Source organism: Sus scrofa, chromosome 3 (assembly GCF_000003025.6).
Source record: "Sus scrofa isolate TJ Tabasco breed Duroc chromosome 3, Sscrofa11.1, whole genome shotgun sequence".
NCBI lineage: Eukaryota > Metazoa > Chordata > Mammalia > Artiodactyla > Suidae > Sus > Sus scrofa.
The window spans coordinates 98,552,585-98,573,901 of record NC_010445.4 but is presented as its reverse complement, the minus strand read 5'-3'; the positions used below and the strand labels follow the sequence as shown (position 1 = coordinate 98,573,901).

Below are 21,317 nucleotides of genomic sequence, written 5' to 3'. Positions count from 1 at the left end.
TTCAGTCCCTAGCCCAGGAAATTACATATGCCACAAGTGAAGACCATAAAAAGAAAAAAAAAAATTAAGTAGTAAGGGTGAGAGTTAGAACTCAAGTCTGTTTGGACTAAACCTTATGAACTTAATAACAATTACCCTACTTCCTATATTAATAACATGCTAATGATCATTGCTCATGAACTGTATGCTGGGCACTTGATTAGGCATTGCTATACCCAATTTTTTTTTTTTTTTAATGTAGCTTTTTTTTTTTTTTTTTTTTTGTCTTTTTGCTATTTCTTGGGCCGCTCCCGCGGCATATGGAGATTCCCAGGCTAGGGGTCTAATCGGAGCCGTAGCCACCAGCCTACACCAGAGCCACAGCAACACAGGATCCGAGCCGCGTCTGCGACCTACACCACAGCTCACGGCAATGCCGGATCATTAACCCACTGAGCAAGGGCAGGGACCGAACCCGCAACCTCATGGTTCCCAGTCGGATTCGTTAACCACTGCGCCACGACGGGAACTCCTATACCCAATTTTTATAGTTAGGGAAACCGGTTGACTTTGGTAAAAATAAGTGATAGAACTAATATTTGAGCCTAAGGCTGTCTAACTCCAAAGCTAGCTGTGGCATCATTCAAGTGTCCAATGAGCAAAGGCAGGTTGTAATGAGAAAAGGGAGCAAGACTGAACAGCATCCACAACCATGGAGGCTTGTTGGTGACTGGGCCAGGGCAGGGCTGGCTACATTAGGAGAAGAGCTAGAGGAGTTTCTCTCAAAGTTCAGCAGAAACGAATCTGACTAGCATCCATGAGGACGCAGGTTCAGTCCCTGGCCTTGTTCAGTGGGTTAAGGATTTGACACTGCCGTGAGCTGTGGTGTAGCTCTGATCCCGCATTGCTGTGGCTGTGGTATAGGCCAGCAGCTACAGCTCCTATTGGACCCCTAGCTTGGGAACCTCCATGTGCCATGCATGCAGCCCAAAAAAGACAGGAAAAAAAAGGAGTACAGCTGGAGACAAAGGCAGGATCAGGTGGTGGCAGCCTGGGTGGAAATGCATCAGCAGTGCTTCTGTGCCTGGGGTAGGGACATTCCATACCCTCAAGGGGCAGCAGCAGGGACTAGAGAGAGACCCACCTGGAGTCAACAACAAGAGATTATGACTGGGCAGTAGCCTGAGGCCCAGAAGAGGGTCAAAGCAAAGCCTGAGATGCAGCTCCTTAGGAACACACAGGGCAGGTGGGGTGAGGAAGTGGTTGGCAAGGCATCAGACTGTGTCTAGACCGCAGCCACGAGGGACTAGCCCATAAATTCCATGCTCCTTGAAGCTGGCCACCAACAAAACTTAAACAAATGCATTAAATTAAAAGCAGAGATTAGAGAAAAAGAAAAGTGTCAAGACCTAGGAAATCTGAGTAGGAACACAAGCAAGGAGGCTCCGGGCAAGAACATAACCCCAAACTCTCCAACAGCAACCATGGCCTGAGAGAAGAAGCCCCTCTGGCTCCAGGGTTAGCCTAGGTGGTCTCCAAACCCACAGGAATGTCAGTAAGTGGGGTCTAACTTAGAATCAGATGTGTTACCAGGAAACTCCCCAAAAGGGCATGCCTTCACTCAGCCATTCATTCTCATAAAGGTCATTATCTTGGCCATAATCAAGAGGATTAAAATAACAAATTATACATGAAAGGCTGCCTGGGCTGAAAATGAGAATAGCGTGGAAAGTTGAACTCAGCCCTTCTGCCAAAAATCACACTATTTACAGAGATGTGTAGAAAGTGATACATGATACATGAACTAGAGGCCAGGAGAGCTACACGGTTTGGGAAGGAGCCATGGAGGAAACCTGTGCTTTCTTCTCCCTACTTCAGCCCTCAGATGACTTAAATCTGTGATTTAGCCCTCCCTCCATTCTACTTTCTTCCTCAACTCCAAACCCCAAGCCTTAATCTCTCCTCCTGCTTCTGATCAGCCATCATTTGAGTGTGTAGGTGTGCAAAACAAATGATTTTAGGAACCCACAGGTGAGGAAAACAGAAACAAAAGAAGAAGCAGTACCTGATGTCTCAAGGCAATGACCTGAAAGGCAATGAAGGGGATCAGGGTAAAGTCCCAAAGTAATCCATTGTAGACACCAGCCCAGACATGGGCTGATGGTCATGCTTCTTCAGCACCTGGAATAGGAATTTTGAATCGTAAATCAACATTCGCCTTGACCCTCTGAATATCTAGGGGATTGTCTGGAAAGAGAGAAAAGATGCTGTCACTGCCATTGAGGAGACTTCTGTCTTATAAGCCTTTATGGGCCCTTATAGCCTCAAAGATTTGTCTCAGAAGGGGGCTCAAATGTCAGGGCAAGGGAAAAGAGGACTGTCATTCCTGAGAGTGAGAGAAAGCCTTAGGAAACTCTCTCCTCCCACTGGCCCCAGACAAAGGGTACAAGAAAACTCAGAGAGGCTGAGCAATTAGGTCAATATCACTGCTGGGATTACAGACCCCATCCTAGTCATGGCCCCTTAGGATCCCTAAAGATCAAGCATCTGGGAAGAACAGCAATAATACCATATTATCGTCCAATCTAGGATACTAGCAGTTGTAAACTGCATTCTGGTTTCAGAAATAAAATGTGAGTGAGCTACGGTAATGATAAGATGATTTTGATTGTTCAATGCATCTCAACTTCAGATACTAATATGGAGTTGGGGGTGCATCTTAGAATCAATAAAATTTCATAAACATACCTATGCTTGGCATTACTGAAACTCAATAAATTCTCATGGAATGACACTTCTATCTCCTCTCAAGTTAGGAAAGACCTTATTTTTGACCAATGAAAACTGAGCAGAAGTGAACATCACTTCTAGGCCAATTGTGTATAATTGGCCATGTGTGACACTCTAGTGTTCTCTCTCCTGAGGCAGTAATCATGGAGGCACACAGTGGCAGCACATGGAGAGGATAGCATCACAAGAAGATGGGATCTTCATTAGCTTGGCTCTCTGAGGAACTTCAATGAGAAGAGTTCCCCTGCCAACCCATCCAAACCATTTTAGTCATGTACTGTGAGGGAAAAAAAAAAAAATTCTTTTAAGCAACTGAAATTCCAGGAATGTTTGTTACCACAACATAACCTAAACTCTCCTGACTGAAACACTATCTTATATTTAAATAAGGCATTATTTGGTCTTCATAACTACACATTAAGACAAGCAAGACAGGCACTATTCCCTTTTTAAAGATGAAAGAAATCAAAGTTCAAAAAGACAATTTACAGAATGGGAGAAAATAGTTTCAAATGATGCAACTGACAAGGGCTTAATCTCTAAAATATACAAGCAACTTATACAACTCAACAGTAAAAAAGCCAACGACCCAATGGAAACATGGGAAAAGGACCTGAATAGACATTTCTCCAAGGAAGATATACGGATGGCCAACAAGCACATGAAAAAAATGCTCAACATCACTGATTATTAGAGAAATGCAAATCAAAACTACCACGAGATACCACCTCACATAAGTCAGAATGGCCATCATTAATAAGTCCACAAATAACAAATGTTGGAGGGGGGCGGGTGGAGAAAAGGGAACCCTCCTGCACTGCTGGTGGGAATGTAAGCTGGTACAACCACTATGGAGAACAGTATGGAGGTACCTTAGAAATCTATACATAGAACTACCATGTGATCCATCAATTCCACTCTTGGGCATATAACTGGACAAAATTTTACTTAAAAAACGCACATGCACCCGCGTGTTCATTGCAGCTCTATTCACAATATCCCAGACATGGAAACAACCCAAATGTCTATCAACAGATGATTGGATTAGGAAGGTGTGTTATATATACACAATGGAATACTACTCAGCCATAAAAAGAATGAAATAATGCCATTTGCAGCAACATGGATGGAACTAGAGACTTCCATCCTGAGTGAAGTAAGTCAGAAAGAGAAAGACAAATACCATATGATATCACTCATATCTGGTAACTAATATACAGCACAAATGAACCTGTCCACAGAAAAGAAAATCATGGACTTGAAGAACGGACTTGTGGTTGCCCAGGGGTAGGGGGAGTGGGAAGGATTGGGAGCTTAGGGTTAATAGATGCAAACTATTGCTTTTGGAATGGATTAACAATGAGATCCTGCTGTGTAGCACTGAGAACTATGTCTAGATACTTACAACGGACCACAACAATGGGAGAAAAAATTATGTATACATGTATGCGTAACTGGGTCCCCATGCTGTACAGTGGGGGGAAAAAGTGTGTTGGGGGAAATAAAAATAAAAAATAAATAATTAAATAAGAAATCAAGGTTCATAAAGGTTAGCCAAATTGTCCAGAGTTGATTAGCTAGCATGGGGTGGAGGAGGGCTATGTGGGACTAGAATTCATGTCCTCTCACTAAAGAATGAGCCCACAGTATCCCAATCTCTACCCGGTCTCCAAACCCCTGTTCAAAGGATTTTAGGAATATATATACATACATACCTACCTTCTTTGGGCAAATGGATTTTCAATCTCAATCTCTTTCATTTAAGCAGCAGTAAAACACCCAAGAACCTGGCCAACCACAGAGCTTGATATCTGGAGTACAGGTGAGAGCTGAGCCCTGCCTACAATGCCACAGTGACGTGTCTGTAGCTGAAACATAAGTTGGTAAGTTCTAGAAAGGCAGAGTGATGAATGCCAAGATGAGCATTTTTACAACCAGCAGGTAAAGAGTGACAGAAGACAGAGGGGTGGTATCTAAAGACGATAGTTTCTTCTTTTATGTTTTGCATTTCACTTCAGTCTCTTCAACTTATCTTTACACCCTGAGTGGAAAATTAGACCCAGTTGCTCTAAAATTGCCAGCAATCACAAGATGACATCCAGGAAATTCTAATCTCTTATTAAAACATGGAGACAAGAGACTCAACAAGAATGGGCAGCCTCCCGGGATTCCTGACCACAACACCACCACTCTGATTACATTCTGTGCTCAGAACCTCAAATTGTGCAAACCCAAATAATTTCCCCAAATCAACACTGTGCTGAGAATTTAGTTACTTCAATTCTAAGCTGAGAAAAGGAGCTCCCCTAGGATCAACTCCTAGAGCCAAAATATCAATCAGCTGGTGTCAGCAACTGACTTCAGGGTTTGCCCTGGGTGCCCAAGCTGGTTTAATGTTTAATTTCAAGACAAGAATGTGAACTTTATTATTCCCCAATTTTAGGGAAACTCTCAGGGGCTATTTCCCTCACACTCTTTCCTTCAATAGACTCCAAGCCCTGCGCACAGTCCCCTCCCAGGATGATGGTTTCATTCAGTCTTCTAAGCTTGGCTAAGCACTTGGTCCAGAAAATGTGTGAACTGTCCCTGGAACAGGCATGTTATGTTCGTAGCCAAAGTTGTGAGCATGACCTCATCAACACCTCCGAAATTCAAAGCAAAGAAATGCTTATAAAATAACTGCCTAAGTCCCTCTTTCCCTTATCTGATGTCTCAGCAACTGTGGCTCCCTTTGTGGTAACTTGATAAGCTAATGTTCCCTCTATATAAACATAGGTGTACAGAAAAGAAAAACTTTCTGAGTTTCATACACCTTACCTAGGAGGGATACATAGGATATTGTTAATGCTGAGCATTTTCTTCTTAAAATGGCAAGCCTGTCTTTATCATTTTTCAGCAAGATAGTCAACTCCACTGTGGAACCGGAGGAATTCCCTCAGATTATAAGATCAGGTATTCCTATTGTTTTGTAAGTAAAACAGATATCCATAAGGCAGATATAAACCCTGCCTGAGAAGATTCTGTGCCCCTTTCCTCTTATAAAAAAAAGCACTATATTCCCACAGCAAGGCTCTGCCTATCAGTTGTTTATGCAGAGCCCAGGACCATCTACAGCTAGAGAACGTCTGAAAAATGCTTCTTAACAGCTTGAGGGTTTCTAACCCCCTCAAACATTGGCTGAAGGCCGTGGACTCTCTCCAATAACATGCACACATAAAAGCTGTTTGTGGGTTCAGGATGATCACATGCCCCTAAAGCCCATCCATTTTTTCCGTACTTTGACCTAGCCCTGTCCCTCTTCCCCAAGGAAAGGGGTGTTCATACAGGACATGCCAGGTCACCCAGCTGATGCTGTTACCCCATTTCTCCCACAGGAGCTTGTTACTCGCTCCCAAAAAGAGTGCTGTCCTAAATTCCTCTGCATCTCGGTTCCCCCCACAAACTGAGAACTATAAAACATGCCGACCCACCTGATGGGACATTGTGGGAAACAAATTAAGGACGAGACATAAATACCCTCTGAATTATGGATTAAGCATTGCCTGTTGGTGCAATATTGTTGGTGAAGAGTGCACGTGTCAGCTGTAATGGGCCCCATCCATTCTGCTTCCAAGCTCCTCCATCTATGTTTGCTGAACGCACCAGATCGTTGATTTGATTTTTCACCAAGGGCATCCGGGGTTCACAGTGCTTACACATGCCTTTGCAAATGAGCGTGTGTGTGAGGGGAACCACAAGGCTGTCTATCCTTTAAAGTCGATGTATTGGCACCTGGGGAACAGACAAATGTTGCTGCAATCTCAGTAATTCAGAGGCTTCCATAAATCACACTGATGAGAAAGAAATGCTAAAGCAGGGATATTGTTTTCTGCCACCTAGAAGAGAGAATAAATGGTTTTCAGGGGATCCTTTAGGGTTGACCTAGTTGTTCAATAACGCACTCCTCAAGTTGTCAAGTGTAACCAAGGACTTCAAGGATAAGACACAGGAAAAATAAAGATGGTAATGAAAATATCATCCTCCATCTTTCTTAGCGTTTTTGGCATGTTAACTGCTTTAACAGGTTAAGAGTATTTATTTGTACAAATTTATTTGTGAGGGTAGATTAACCTGCTGCCACAAAAAGACACCCAATGATGCATAACAGGCTCAGGTGCAATAGGAGTTTAACTTCTCCCTCACATTAATCTCCTTTTGGTTCCACAAAACTGCCCCAGACTGATAGAGACTCTGCCAGCCTTAACACATGGCATTTGATGTTGTCCTGGCATCGATGCCACATACAGGAGGGTAAAGGCAGAGAGAATAAAGTTAGGGAGACTTAATGGAGCAGATGTGCGAGGGATACATAACGAACTCCTCTGCTCACGTTCCATTCATTAGCTACACTGAACAGCAAGAGAAACTGAGAAATCAAATCTGGGCAAAAAGAAAAAATGAACTTTCTTAAAAATTCTTCTTGGAGTTCCCACTGTGGAGCAGTGAAAATGAATCTGACTAGGAACCATGAGGTTGTGGGTTCGCCCTCTGGCCTCACTCAGTGGGTTAAGAATCCAGTGTTGCCATGGACCGTGGTGTAGGTCGCAGATGCAGCTCGGATCTGGTGTTGCTGTGGCATTAGATCCCTAGCCTGGGAACCACTGTATGCCACAAATCAGCCCTAAAAAGAACCCCCCCCAAAAAAAAATCTTCTTTCCATAAATAACTTAAAAATAATGATAATTTTGAAATCAATTTCTGGCCAATATCTGGGTGAATAAATTCAGCTGGCTAATTTATTCTTATGTTCATTCACTTAATATGCATTTATTGACCATCTACTCTGTGCTAGTCACTCTTTAGACACTGAGAATATAGCTGTTTTTTAACAATAGCAAACTCCTTGTCGGCATAAAACTTACTTTCCAGTGTGATCAGATATCAAACAAGGAAAAAATAAGTAAAGTATATGGAATTTTAGTGTTGAGTATTAAGAAGAAAAATAAAGCAGGAAAGGAGAGAGGGGATTTTGGTGGAAGGTGGTTTACAACTTTAGACAAGATGTCTAGGGAAGTTGTCAGTATTAATTACCCGAGTTTGATTTTTTTTAAAATGTTCAGATTTGCTCCTTTCTGTTGTGAGCCACAAGGGAAGTCCTCAGATTTGCTCCTTTCTAAAAAAAAAAAAAAATGAATTATAAAATAAAACAGACACAAAAATGTGAAATCTAAGCTCCCTAAAACTCTCAAAAAATATCTCTGCATGGCTTGACCATGGTCAGGTCAGGTCCATAATATTGGAGTCAGGCCGGGGAATCGTAATTTTAAAGACATAAATCAACAAGAATATAATCCAAAGGAAGCAATCAGGATGGGGAAGAGAGCTGAAACCACACTCATATTCCAGTATTCATTTATACCTGCCACAACAAATGTCTTCTGAGCACTGACCATCTGCCAGGCTCTCTTCTCCTCAGAGCCATGGAAGAACAGACAACAAACGACTCAACAAATAAATTAGAGGGCTTAGCAGTGCAAGGCCATGAAATGGGATTGAGTTTGGCAGGTTCAAGTAACAGAAAATCAAATACCATGCATGAGACAGAGTGGTAGGGCTCAGGATGAAGGGTTCATGCGATTGGGTCGAGACTTGCAGGCCATAGTAGGTGGCTTGAATTTTCCTTCCTAAGGGTAACTGGGAGCCACGGCAGCGTTTAAGTGGGCAGTGATGTAATGAGGGTATTAGTTTCCTACACTTCTGTAACAAATAACCACAAACAAACATACCATTCTAGAGTCATAAATCCAAAATCTGGTTCATTTTACTAAAGTAACAGTATCAGCAGGACCAGTACTTTCTGGAGGCTGTAGGGGAGAATCCACTTCCTTGCCTTTTCTAGCTTCTGGAGGCCTCCTGCGTTCCTTGACCAGGGACCTTTTCCTCTTGTCACTCTTGCTTCCATTGTGACATCTCCTACATGTATCTTAGTCAAATCTCCCTCTGCCCACCCCTCCCCTTTTTTTTCTTCTTTTCCTTTTTTTCTTTTTAGGGCCATACCTAGTACATATGGAAGTTCCCAGGCTAGGGGTTGAATTGGAGCTGCAGCTGCCAACTTATGCCATAGCCACAGCAACAGATCCAAGGTGCATCTGTGACTTACACCACAGCTTATGGCAACACTGGATCCTTAACCCACTGAGCAAGGTCAGGGATCAAACCCACCTCCTTGTGGATACTATACCCACTGAGTCACAATGGGAACTCCTGCCTTCCTCTTATAAAGACACTGTAATTACATCTAGGACCCACTAAGATAGTCCAGTAAAATCTCCCCATCTCAAGACCCTTACTTTTATCATATCTGCAAAGTCCCTTTTACCAAACAGGTAATATTCACGGATTTTAGGGATTTGAAGCTCAATATCTTTGGAAGAAATTATTCAACCTACCACAGAATACCTGATGACACTTAAGCTGAGAGCCGTATTTCCCAAAATTCCTTCTTCAAATCTTGAGGATGTTACTAGTTATTCCATAAGTGGAAAAGTTTTCCTGAACAAATTAGTTTGGGGAAATTGGATTAAGCCAAATTTAAACTGTTTTCCTTACTTCTCAGAGCCTCAAATAAAACTTTCCAAAAATCAAACATAGTTGCAATTTATGTAGCAATGAACCATTTGTTTCCACAGAACATTTTATAAAACTGATATTCCCTGACACAAGTTCCAGGAGATACTGGCCTGGAAAACCCTCAGGGAGGTAAATTGCTTTGAGATCTTCTAAGAACTGTGGTGAAAAAAACTGAAGTACACATGTGTAAGGCCCTGAATGCGAAACCAGGAACAAATGAGAAAGCACTAAAAGTTCAGTTTGGGGCTCAGTAACATCCTTCTAAGAATCTCCTAAAATGAAATAGGCTTCTCCAAAATACAGTACATCTTATCTCATCAAAAGTGTTCACGATGGTGTATAGCAGTACTTCTCAGATTACCCTGTGAATACGCATCATCCGAGGGCCATGATAAAATGCAGACTCTGACTCAGTAGATCTGGAGTTGGGCGTGTGATTCTTTTTTCACAAGAGGTGATACTGATGTTATTGGATGATAGAGAGAAATTGGGTTAAGTGGTTAAACCCAGCATCTTGATATATTCTGAGGTCTGCACTATTGGGATAAGCAGAAGCTTACTGATCTTGAGGGTTTATCTACCACAATGAGCATGAAATAATAAGACAGTGAAAACTATAGATGCTTGATATTGCAACATAGAAAATATAACCAAGTCAATACGTTTTGTATAGTAGGAGAGATTTCTTTCCAAGTTTGTATTTAGTCTAGGAATTTATATTACCACTGAATACCTGAAATATAGACATTGATATAGATATTAAACATATGACTAATACATGAGTCTTATTTTTAATCACTTGTAGATTCCGAAACCAGATAAACCAGCTTCTTAGGCTTGTGTATGGAATAAGAATAAATCCATTCTGAACTGTAGCATAAAACTGGCCTGATTTTATGGGGTGAGTCCAATGGCAAGCTAAACTTGATTCATTCAACAAATAATTTAGCACCTCCTATGTACCAGATACCCCACGGGGGACTGGGGAGCCAGCAGTGGGTGAAATAGACATGATCTCACGGGCCTTAGCAGACCCTAAATAAATAATCACCTAGCCAAACAATTAAAAACCATGATAAGTGCAATGACTGCATTTAGCAAGGAGACATAAGAGGGTATGAGATATATGGTAATAAAATATTAAGCTGAGTCGTATTAGACAGATAGGTGTCTGAAAACTAGCTTAGAACACCTCAATTCTATCTGCCTTCCAGAAATTTCTCTGGAAGGAATGGCAAAAAATACACTCCTATTCTCTTTACTGAGTGGATGTCAAGATACTGTGGGAAAAGCCTCAGAAAATAAAATGCAGTGCCTCCACCCAGTAAGTCAATTCTTTCCACAGCCATAAGAGAGGAAAAATCTCCGTTTTTACTTTCAAGGACTTTTTTGTTTGTCTGTTTGTTTGTTTTTGCTTTTTTAGGCCATACCAGCGACACACGGAGGTTCCCAGGCTAGGGGTAAAATCAGAGCTGTCGCCACCGGCCTACACCACAGCCACAGCAACGTGGGATCTGAGCCACGTCTGCAACCTACACCATGGTTCACAGCAACGCCACTGAGCAAGGCCAGGGATCGAATCCGCATCCTCGTGGATACCAGTCAGATTCCTTTCCTCTGTGCCACAACAGGAACTCCCTACTTACGAGGACTTGTGAACACAAAGAGACATCACGAAATAATAGTAATGATGATGATGATGAAGAACCATTTCTGCTTTGAGTACCTACATCCTGTCCAAAGGACCCAACCAGAGGAATGAAATCAGCAGTGGACACAAGGCTTTGTTCTAGTTTCTTCTTGTTATTGCCCAAGGACATTTATTTTGATGCCACTATTTGTAGGTAAATATCACATCTCCTAATAAATTGCTGACCCACTAATATTCAGTAGAGATTTGGAAATCTGTGATGGATCCTGCTGCTTTTGTGCAGGAGAGATGAAAAAGTGATTCCTTATCTTTTATTAGTGCATAGTATTATATATCACAATTTATGATCAATAAATAAATTCTACTAGTTATGAGTATTTGGGTTATGTCTCATTTGATACTATCAATAATGAGGTGACTGTGAGTATTCCTGACCATTTAGTGTACATTTAGACACATGTCATTTGAGTATGTATACCTAGGAGTGGAATTGCTCAGTCAGAGGAATATGCATGTATGTTCAGCTTTTATAAACCCTGTCAATTTTCCAAAGTGGCTGCACTAATTTATACCTCCCACCAGCAGCATGTGAAAGTTCCAGTTTTTCCACATTTTTGCTAAGAATGAACAATGATAAGTCTTCTTCATTGTAGTCTTTCTGGCACATATGTAAAAAATATTGAATTCTGTAATATTTCAATAAAGCTGGGGGAGAAAATGAATCAGTCTTATGGTTGATTTTATTGAAACAGTTCTGTATTGGAGTTCCCGTTGTGGCTCAGTGGTAACAAATCCAACTAGCATCCATGAAGACACAGATTCAATCCCTGGCCTCACTCAGTAGGTCATATGACATGGATTCAATCCCTGGCCTCACTCAGTGGGTTAGCATTGCTGTGAGCTGTGGTATAGGTCACAGATGCAGCTCAGATCCTACGTTGCTGTGGCTATGGCATAGGCTGGCAGATGAAGCTCTGATTGAACCCCCAGCCTACGAATTTCCATATGCCACAGGTGTGGCCTTAAAAGCACAAAATAATAATAATAAATAATTTTTTTTGGTCTTTTTGCCATTTCTTGGGCTGCTCCCGCGGCATATGGAGGTTCCCAGGCTAGGGGTCGAATCGGAGCTGTAGCCGCCAGCCTATGCCAGAGCCACAGCAATGTGGGATCCAAGCCGCACCTGCGACCTACATCACAGCTCACGGCAACACCGGATCATTAACCCACTGAGCAAGGGCAGGGATCAAACCCGCAACCTCATGGTTCCTAGTCGGATTCGTTAACCACTGCAAATAATTTTTAAAAATAAAAAGCTCTGAATTAATTAATAATTGCTCATGCAGAGCCTATAAGGGACTTAAAACACCAAAAAAAAAAAAAAAGAAGAAGAAGAAGAAGAAAGACAATAAAAGAAATAATCTACCATGATTTTTTTTTTTTTTTTTGCTTTTTTAGGGCTGTACCTGCGGCATATAGAGGTTCCCAGGCTAGGAACCAAACCTACACCACAGCTCACAGCAATGCCAGAACCTTAAGCCACTGAATGAGGCCAGGGATCGAACCCACAACCTCATGGTTCCTAGTAGAATTCATTTCCACTGCACCACGATGGGAACTCCTATCCTACAATGATTTTTAATTTGCATCTTCTCCTTGATTACTGAGGTTGAGCAATTTTTCTTCTTTATTGGGCACTGGATATCCCTTTTTTGGAGTCTATTCAAGTCTTTTGTCCACTTTCTTTTGGATTGTCTGTCTTTTTTTCTTCACTGACTTGTAGGAATATTTTGTTTTATGTCAGTATAAGTTATTTGTCAGTAATATATACTACAAATGTATTTTCCCACTCAATGGCTTGCTATTGCATTTTTGTAATGGCTTATTTTTATGAGCAAAGAATCCTAATTTTGTATGGTTAGTAGAACTTTTTAAGGTCATATTTATATTCTCTTATGATATCTTCCAGAAGCTTTATTGTTTTATGTTTCACATTTAAAAACTACAATCCTTTTAGACTTTATTTTCCTTTGTACAATTATGGAAAATTCCAAACTCATGCAAAATTAAAATAATATTATAAATCCTGAGGTATCTTTCACTTGGCTTCAATAATGTCAACAGATAACCAATCTTATTTCATTTATACCCACATTTACCTCTCTCTTACCTTGGGTTATTGTGAAGCAAATCTCAAGATATATCATTTTATCTATAAATGGAGTTCTCATTACGGCTCAGCAGAAACAAATCTGATTAGTATCCATGAGGACCCAGGTTCAATCCTGGCCTTGCTCAGAGGATTAAGGATCCAGCATTGCCATGGGCTGTGGTGTAGGTTGCAGGTGCAGCTCGATCTGGCGTTGCTGTGGCTGTGGTGTAGGCTGGCAGCTATAGCTCCAATTCAACCCCTAGCCTGGGAATCTCCATATGCCGTGGGTGCGGCCTTAAAAAAAAGTGGGGGGGGCTCTATTAAACCATTAGGCTGAGAAGTTCAGAAGTAGGTCTGGCTGCAGGTGTAGTTATAATTAGAAACCCTACTAATGTCATCAGAACCCAGTGATTCCCCATCTCTTGGCTCTCTGCCTTTTGGCTCCATTTTCAGGTTCCACACTATGGCCCCAACCACCTGTAACTCACATCTACTAATATTCAAGTACAAGACCATGAGGGTTTGACTCCCATCTCACAGTTATAGGACATGTCCCATGACATTTCATTCACTCTAAATAGGATAGAAGTCCATCTCCCAAACAACTACTGTGACCAAGAACATGATGATCTGTTTGAATCCACGCCTCCCCCAGTGCTGGAGATTAGGGGTGGAGGTAATCCCCACCCAAAAGGAATTTCAGGGAGAGAGTAATTCTCCCAGAGAAAAGGGGGAAGAAAACTGATTGGAGCATGGAGAACGAATGCAGAGGAGCAAAAGAACAAAACAGAGCATGTTCATTCCAGGAAAAATAACTACAAACAAGCAAAAGACAAACATGAAGAATCCTCCCCCTGGCCACAGTTGCGTGTCACAAACTGAAATTTTTTTGTGTGTGTGTGTGTGTGTGTGTGTCTTGTTGTTGTTGTTGTTGTTGCTATTTCTTGGGCCGCTCCCACGGCATATGGAGGTTCCCAGGCTAGGGGTTGAATCGGAGCTGTAGCCACCGGCCTGCGCCAGAGCCACAGCAACGCGGGATCCGAGCCGCGTCTGCAACCTACACCACAGCTCACGGCAACGCCGGATCGTTAACCCACTGAGCAAGGGCAGGGATCGAACCCGCAACCTCATGGTTCCTAGTCGGATTCGTCAACCACTGTGCCACGACGGGAACTCCACAAACTGAAATTTTTTACTGTTCCTGCACAAACCCATTTTTTGCTGGTTAAAGAAATAAATAAATAAATAATTCCTCCTACTACTACCTTCACTCTCAAAGTCAACCATTTTCTTAGGGTACATCCTTCTAGATACTATCCAGTCCCCAGGCTTCAGTGGTGCATCTGATGGGTCTCTGCATCCAGAGCCATTCTCTATTACCTCTACTTCACCCACACAATGTTCTGCTCCATTCTCCCCATCTGTTTCAACTCATACATCTGTCTCACCCGTGCCATATGCACTGACGGAGGGTGAGAAGAAAGATTTCCCTTCATCATTAAGAATTTATGCTAGGAAAACCAAAACTGCAAAGAGATGCAACCTCAAATATTAGGGCAGCTATTATTCAGAAGTCAAAAGAGGGAGTTCCCACCATGGCTCAGTGGGTTAAGAACCCGACTAGTATCGATGAGGATGTAGGTTCGATCCCTGGTCTTGCCCAATGGGTTAAGGATCTGGCGTTGCCGTGAGCTGTGGTGTAGGTTGCAGAGACAGCTCGGATCTAGCATTGCTGTGGCTGTGGTATAGGCTGGCAGCTACAGCTTAATTCAACCCCTAGCCTGGGAATCTCCATATGTAAGGGGAGTGGCCCTAAAAAGACAAAAAAAAAAAAAAAGAACTTCTTGTTAAAGGAGTAGATAATGATGATAAGCGGAAGGAAAGTGAAAAGGAGGAAAGAATAATAATCAAAAAAGTACTTCTTTGAGTTCTATATGCCAACTCCTCACTGCAGGTGTGCCAGCCCGTGTTGTCAGTGGTGAGGCCTGGGGCTGGCACTGTAGCAGATACCCAGAGAAGCAACCTTCCCTTATCTGTGCGAGCTGTCTTCCGCACAGGCTGCTGAAGGCAGGGCAAAGCCCTAGGCTTAGACAGGCTGCTGGAAAGGAAAGGGAAGACCAAATGGGGCCAGGCCTTGAGTCCTACCTTGGACAGAAACCGGAGGGTTGGAAATTCAGATTTCATCTCCCAGAGCAGCTGGACAGTGTGAGCACCCTGCCTCCCCATCCCTCATCCAGAGTTACAGATCCAGGGGCCTTTCCTGGGGCTGTGGTTTTCGGTTTCACCCAGTTTCCCCTAAACATTCCCTCCCCACTGGCCCAGAAGTGACACCAATGAGTCATTTAACAACCCCAGGTCCCTAGCCTATGACTTTAAAGCTAATCTAAACTTGGCCTGGAGTTCCCGTCGTGGCGCAGTGGTTAACGAATCCGACTAGGAACCATGAGGTTGCGGGTTCAGTCCCTGCCCTTGCTCAGTGGGTTAACGATCCGGCGTTGCCGTGAGCTGTGGTGTAGGTTGCAGACACGGCTCGGATCCCGCGTTGCTGTGGCTCTGGCGTAGGCCGGTGGCTACAGCTCCGATTCAACCCCTAGCCTGGGAACCTCCATATGCCGCGGGAGCGGCCCAAGAAATAGCAACAACAACAACAACAAGACAAAAAAAAAAAAATAAACTTGGCCTAACTCCATTTCAGTCATTGCATCTAATAAGTCGCCAAATTCTGTGGATTCTTCCTCAGCAACACTTCTCATATCCACTTCCTCCCCTGCAGCCAACTCCCTGAATAAGGCGGTCGTCTTTTCTCTCCTAGAGTATTGCAGTGTCCCTTCCCAGCACCCCCCGCACTAGAGCCAAAACAGTCTTTATAAAGCATGGACCTGATCATTGTCACTCACCTGCTACAGAGAAAAAAAAAAAAAAAAATTGATGGCTCCCAATTTTTTTTTTTTTTTTTTGGTCTTTTTAGGGCCAAACCCTTGGCATATGGAGGCTAGGGGTCAAATCAGAGCTATGACTGCTGACCTACACCATAGCCACAGCAACACCAGATCTGAGCCACACCTGCGACCTACACCACAGCAACACAGGATCCTTAACCCACTGAGTGAGGACAGGGATAGAACCCACATCCTTATGGTTACTAGTCAGATTCGTTTCTGCTGAGCCATGACAAGAACTCCCAATTACTCACAATAAAACCCAAACTACTCATCCAGCATTCAAACGCAATCTCAACCTAGTTGGAGTCCAGAGTTCTCCTCCAATACCTTTCTGGACAGCCTGTTTGGAAAGCCAGGCTAATAAAGTTACCCCATCACACCCCATGCTCTCCAGACTCCAGGCCCTGGCTTTTGCTTTCCCCTCCACCTAGAAAGTCCTTCCACCACCCTACCACTAACTCTATCCACCCATTCTACCTTCTCCAAAGCGTCCTTCATCAAAATTCATCTCATTCCCTGTTTTTCTAATCATTTTTCTTTATAGCACATTTAATCACTTGCATTATATTTATATTATCTATTTGCTTCCCTGCTACACCTAAGGGAAAAGGACTCATGTAATCATGATTTTATTATGCTCATTTTACCCCTTTATGGTCCTAAAAGCATGTAGGGTCAACGAACCTAAGTCCATCCCAATTAGTTTCACATACATTATTTCATTTAACCCTCACCATAACTCTACCAAGTATTATTATCATTACTATCCATTCACTTTGCAGAAAAGAAAACTGAGGCACAGAGAAGTTCAACATCTGGCTCAAAAACATGAGCTGGTGTGGTGAAGCTAGCCTGAGCACCATGCTTTGCCGAGGACCCAGGCTCACCAAATAGGGGCTAAAATAAACTTCTGTCCTAATACCACATATGTGGTAACAATTACTCAATTGCTACGTATAGTATAGTAAGGACCAACTTTAATCTTTGGTACTTGATGGTGGCTCCATTACCTCTGTTCACTGTACCAGATTTTTATTTTTATTGTTCACACACCCTAGACTTCTACTCAAATTTAAAACAGAGAACTAATGAGGCATTAGTCTGGGCAATCCTATAGAGAACTGGCTGAGCCTCACTTCTTTCCAGGATCTCTTCCCTCTTTCTCCCTGATCTAGGTTGTCCAGCTCCAACAATACAGACAACCCTGATGGACAAAGATGCAGAGGCAGGATTCAAAGGAAGAGAGGCCTCACAAAGGAGCCGTGCAGGGTACCTCAAACAGATGGGGCAGAGGCCTATCCACAAAGTTCTAGGACAGTCTTTCACATCCCCAGGTGCATCCACCTGCTGAACTCAAACATCACACCAAATTTTTTACAAGATGACTGGATAATGGCACATTTGCCTCTTTTGTCACAGTTTTCCCTGAAATAATTGTGTTCTGGGCCTGAGGGTGAAAGGGTATTCTCTGAAAATCCAATAAGCTGACTTTGTTTCTTTTGTGTGGGAAGCATTTCAATTAAACAAGAGAAACAAGCCCCAGCAATTTCAAGCACCAAGAAGAATACACAATGAGTGGCATTTCTTTTCTGCTAGAACATTAATTAATCAAAAGAGTTGACAAGGACAAATGGTATCACAAGGAAGAGAAGCAAGGGTCTTTGCTGTTCTTTAAATTGTCAAATCAAGGACCCATCCTTGAAGCCTGTACAGAAGCAGTCTCACAGTTTCTTTGGGAGATAATTCCCCTTCTGATGTTGCCAGAGCAACAGACATGGGTTTTTTTTTTTTTTTTTTGGGGGGGGGTGAGTTCCCAGGTAAAACTTTTGAAGGAAAAGCACCTTGTCATTATTCATGCAGAGATAAGAAAGAAGAACCTTTTAGTCCTTGGGAACAATATCTTCTATGTGTGCAGCCCCTTACTGAGTAAGAGGACTTGGCTGTGCAGTCCCTGTGAGCAAGGGCAGGGTTTATTTCCATTTTATAAACTTTACAAGCAAGAAAATTGAGAAGCAGAGAAGGGAGAGCTATGAGAAATATAGTAAAAGGAAAGACTGGGAAAAGATTTAAATGATCTTGAATTCCTAGCTAAGGGCACTGAATTTAATATTATTTAATAATTAGTACTAATACCAATAAAGTAATTACTTCTATTTTTTACTCTCATATGCAGTATCTCATTTAATCCTTATAATAATCCTGTAAGGTAAGAATTATATTCTTCTCCACTTTTCAGATGAGGAAACTATAGCTTAGAGTTCTGTGCCACAGCCAAGATCACAAAAGTGACAGGATCAGATCATGCAGGCCAGAGAAGGGACATTATGTGAAATAAGTGGGAGCTATTGGGATGTTCTAGGAAGGAGGTGACATGATCTTTAAAAAGGGTAAATATGGCTGCTGTGTTGTTAATAGATTATAGAGAAGGCTAGAAACAAGGAGCCCTGGGGAGACTATTGCAGGAATTCATGCAAGAGATGGCAGTGAATTTGAGTGACAGCAGAGGAGTTGGTGAAAAGTGGTCACTTTCTGGGTAGATCTTAAAGCCAAGAGGCTCATGCAAGTCAATATCAAAAAAAAAAAAGACAACCCAATCAAAAAATAGGCAGAAGATCTAAACAGACATTTTTCCAAAGACATACTGATGATCAAGAGGCACATGAAAAGATACTCAGCATCTCTAATTATTAGAGAAATGCAAGTTAAAACCACAATGAGGTTTCACCTTACACCTGCCAGAATGGTCATCATCAAAAAGTCTACAATAATACATGCTGAAGAGGGTGTGAAGAAAAAGGAACTCCTGCACTGTTGGTGGGAATGTAAACTGGTGCAGCCACTATGGAAAACAGTATGAAGGTTCCTTAAAAAACTAAAAATAGGGAGTTCCCGTCGTGGCGCAGTGGTTAACGAATCCGACTAGGAACCATGAGGTTGCGGGTTCGGTCCCTGCCCTTGCTCAGTGGGTTAATGATCCGGCGTTGCCATGAGCTGTAGTGTAGGTTGCAGACGCGGCTCGGATCCCGCGTTGCTGTGGCTCTGGCGTAGGCCGGTGGCTACAGCTCCGATTAGACCCCTAGCCTGGGAACCTCCATATGCCACGGGAGTGGCCCAAGAAATAGCAAAAAGACAAAAAAAAAAAAAAAAAAACTAAAAATAGCATTACCATATTATCCAGAAATCCCACTACTGGGTATACATTCAGAAAAGAGAAAACCTTAATTCAAAAAGATACACATATCTCAATGTTCAAAGCAGCACTATTTACAATAACCAAGACATGGAAACAACCCAAGTGTCCATCAACAGATGACTTGGCTTAAGATGATATGGTATATGTGTGTATATATATACACACACAGTGTGTATTTGTGTGTCTGTGTATGTATATTTGTGTGTGTGTGTGTGTGTGATGGGATATTACAAAGACATAAAAAAGAACTAAATACTGCCATCGGCAGCAACATGGATGAACCTAGAGATTATCATACTAAGCAGTCAGACAGAGAGAGACAAATATTACATGATGTCATTTATATGTGGAATCAAATAATATAAATGAATCTATATACAAAGCAGAATCAGACTCACAGACATAAAAAAAACAAACTATAGTTACCAAAAGGGAGAGGGAGTGAAGGAGGAACAAATTAGGAACATGGGATTAACAGATGCAAACTACTCCAGATAAAATAGGTAAGCAACAAAGATTTACTATACAGCACTGGGAGTTATAGTCAAGATCTTATAATAACCTAATATGGCATATAATCTGGAAAAATATATAACTAAATCACTTTGCTGTACATCTGAAACTAACACAATATTGTAAATCAACTATACTTCCTTTTTTTAAAAATGGTAAAGGCAACAGGATTGCCTGACTGCTTAAACATGGAGGGTGAGAGAAAGAAGAGTCAAGAATAACTCCAAGGTTTTTGGCTTAAATAACAGAACAATGGATTGCTATCAATTAAGATGGGAGAGGCTACAGCTGTTACAGGTTTGGCAACAAGGGGACAGGAACTCAGTTTTGGACAGATTCGGTTTAAGAAGTCAATTCAACATCCAAGTGTAGATGCCAAGTAAACAGATGGATATAAGGATGTGGCTTATGAAAATCTGAACTGGACATATCAATTTTGGAGTCACTGGCATGTAGGTGGCATTTATAGACATGAGACTGCATGAGTTCACCAAAGAAGTGAAGTTGGAGAGGAAAAAAAGAGAGGATCAAGAACGGAGCCTTAGAACATACCTACATTATGAGATCTGAGAGAAGAAAAGGAAGCAGCAAAGGAAGCCAAGGAGGAGCGACCAGGAGGGTACAGTGTGCTGGAAGCCAAGCAGAGAAGGGGTGTCAAAGAGCATGGACTGAACATGTGTGTCAAAGGCTGCTCAGATCATGCGGCATAACAACGTGGAGGTCATAGGTAGCCTTGACAAGAGCCATGTCTAGGGAAGAATTTCTGATAAAGCCTCATTAAGTAGGTTTAAGAGAAATCAAAAGGCAGGAATTAGAGACAGTGGCCATAGATACCACATTCTAGGATTTTTGCTGCAGCAGGTGCAAAGAAATGGAGTGGCAGCTGGTGGAGAAAGTGGATTTTAGAGAAGATTCCCTTTTTTGGATGGGAGATATAATAGTATATTCATAAGAATGGTCTAGGAAAGAACAAAAGAGTCAATGGTGTACTAGGGAAGTGGGGAGCTGCTAAAGGGGTGACCTGAAAGCACAGGAGGAGGATGGAATCTAGTGCACAAGTGGAGGAGCTCAATGTGAACCTGAAGGACAGGCACTAGCAGGGGAGCCGCCTGTAGAAGAGTCTTTCAGTTGCTTGGATGTCCTCAATAAAGAAGGATGCATGGGGAGTTCCCACTGTGGTTCAGAGGGTTATGAACCCAACTAGTATCCATGAGGACGCAGGTTTGATCCCTGGCCTTGTTCAGTGAGTTAAGGATCTGGCATTGCTGCAGACTTCAGCATAGGTCACAGATGTGGCTCACATCCAGGGATGCTGTGGCTGTGCTGTAGGCCTGCTATTCCACCCCTAGCCTGGGGACTACCATATGCCACAGGAGCGGCCCTTAAAAAAAAAAAAAAAGTAGGATGTATGGCCCCAGCTCAAAAGCTCAAAGCAATGTTAGGAGAAGTACTGAAGGTTTGAAAAGACAGAGGGCCTGAAATAATTGT

The 21,317-nt window shown here is 42.3% G+C and overlaps 1 long non-coding RNA gene across 3 annotated transcripts in view; it reads right to left on the bottom strand.

Annotated features, from left to right (window-relative positions):
- LOC102165712 overlaps positions 1-21,317 on the bottom strand; it is a 640,592-nt gene that overhangs the window by 556,609 nt on the left and 62,666 nt on the right. The gene's annotated exons all lie outside the window — the stretch shown is intronic.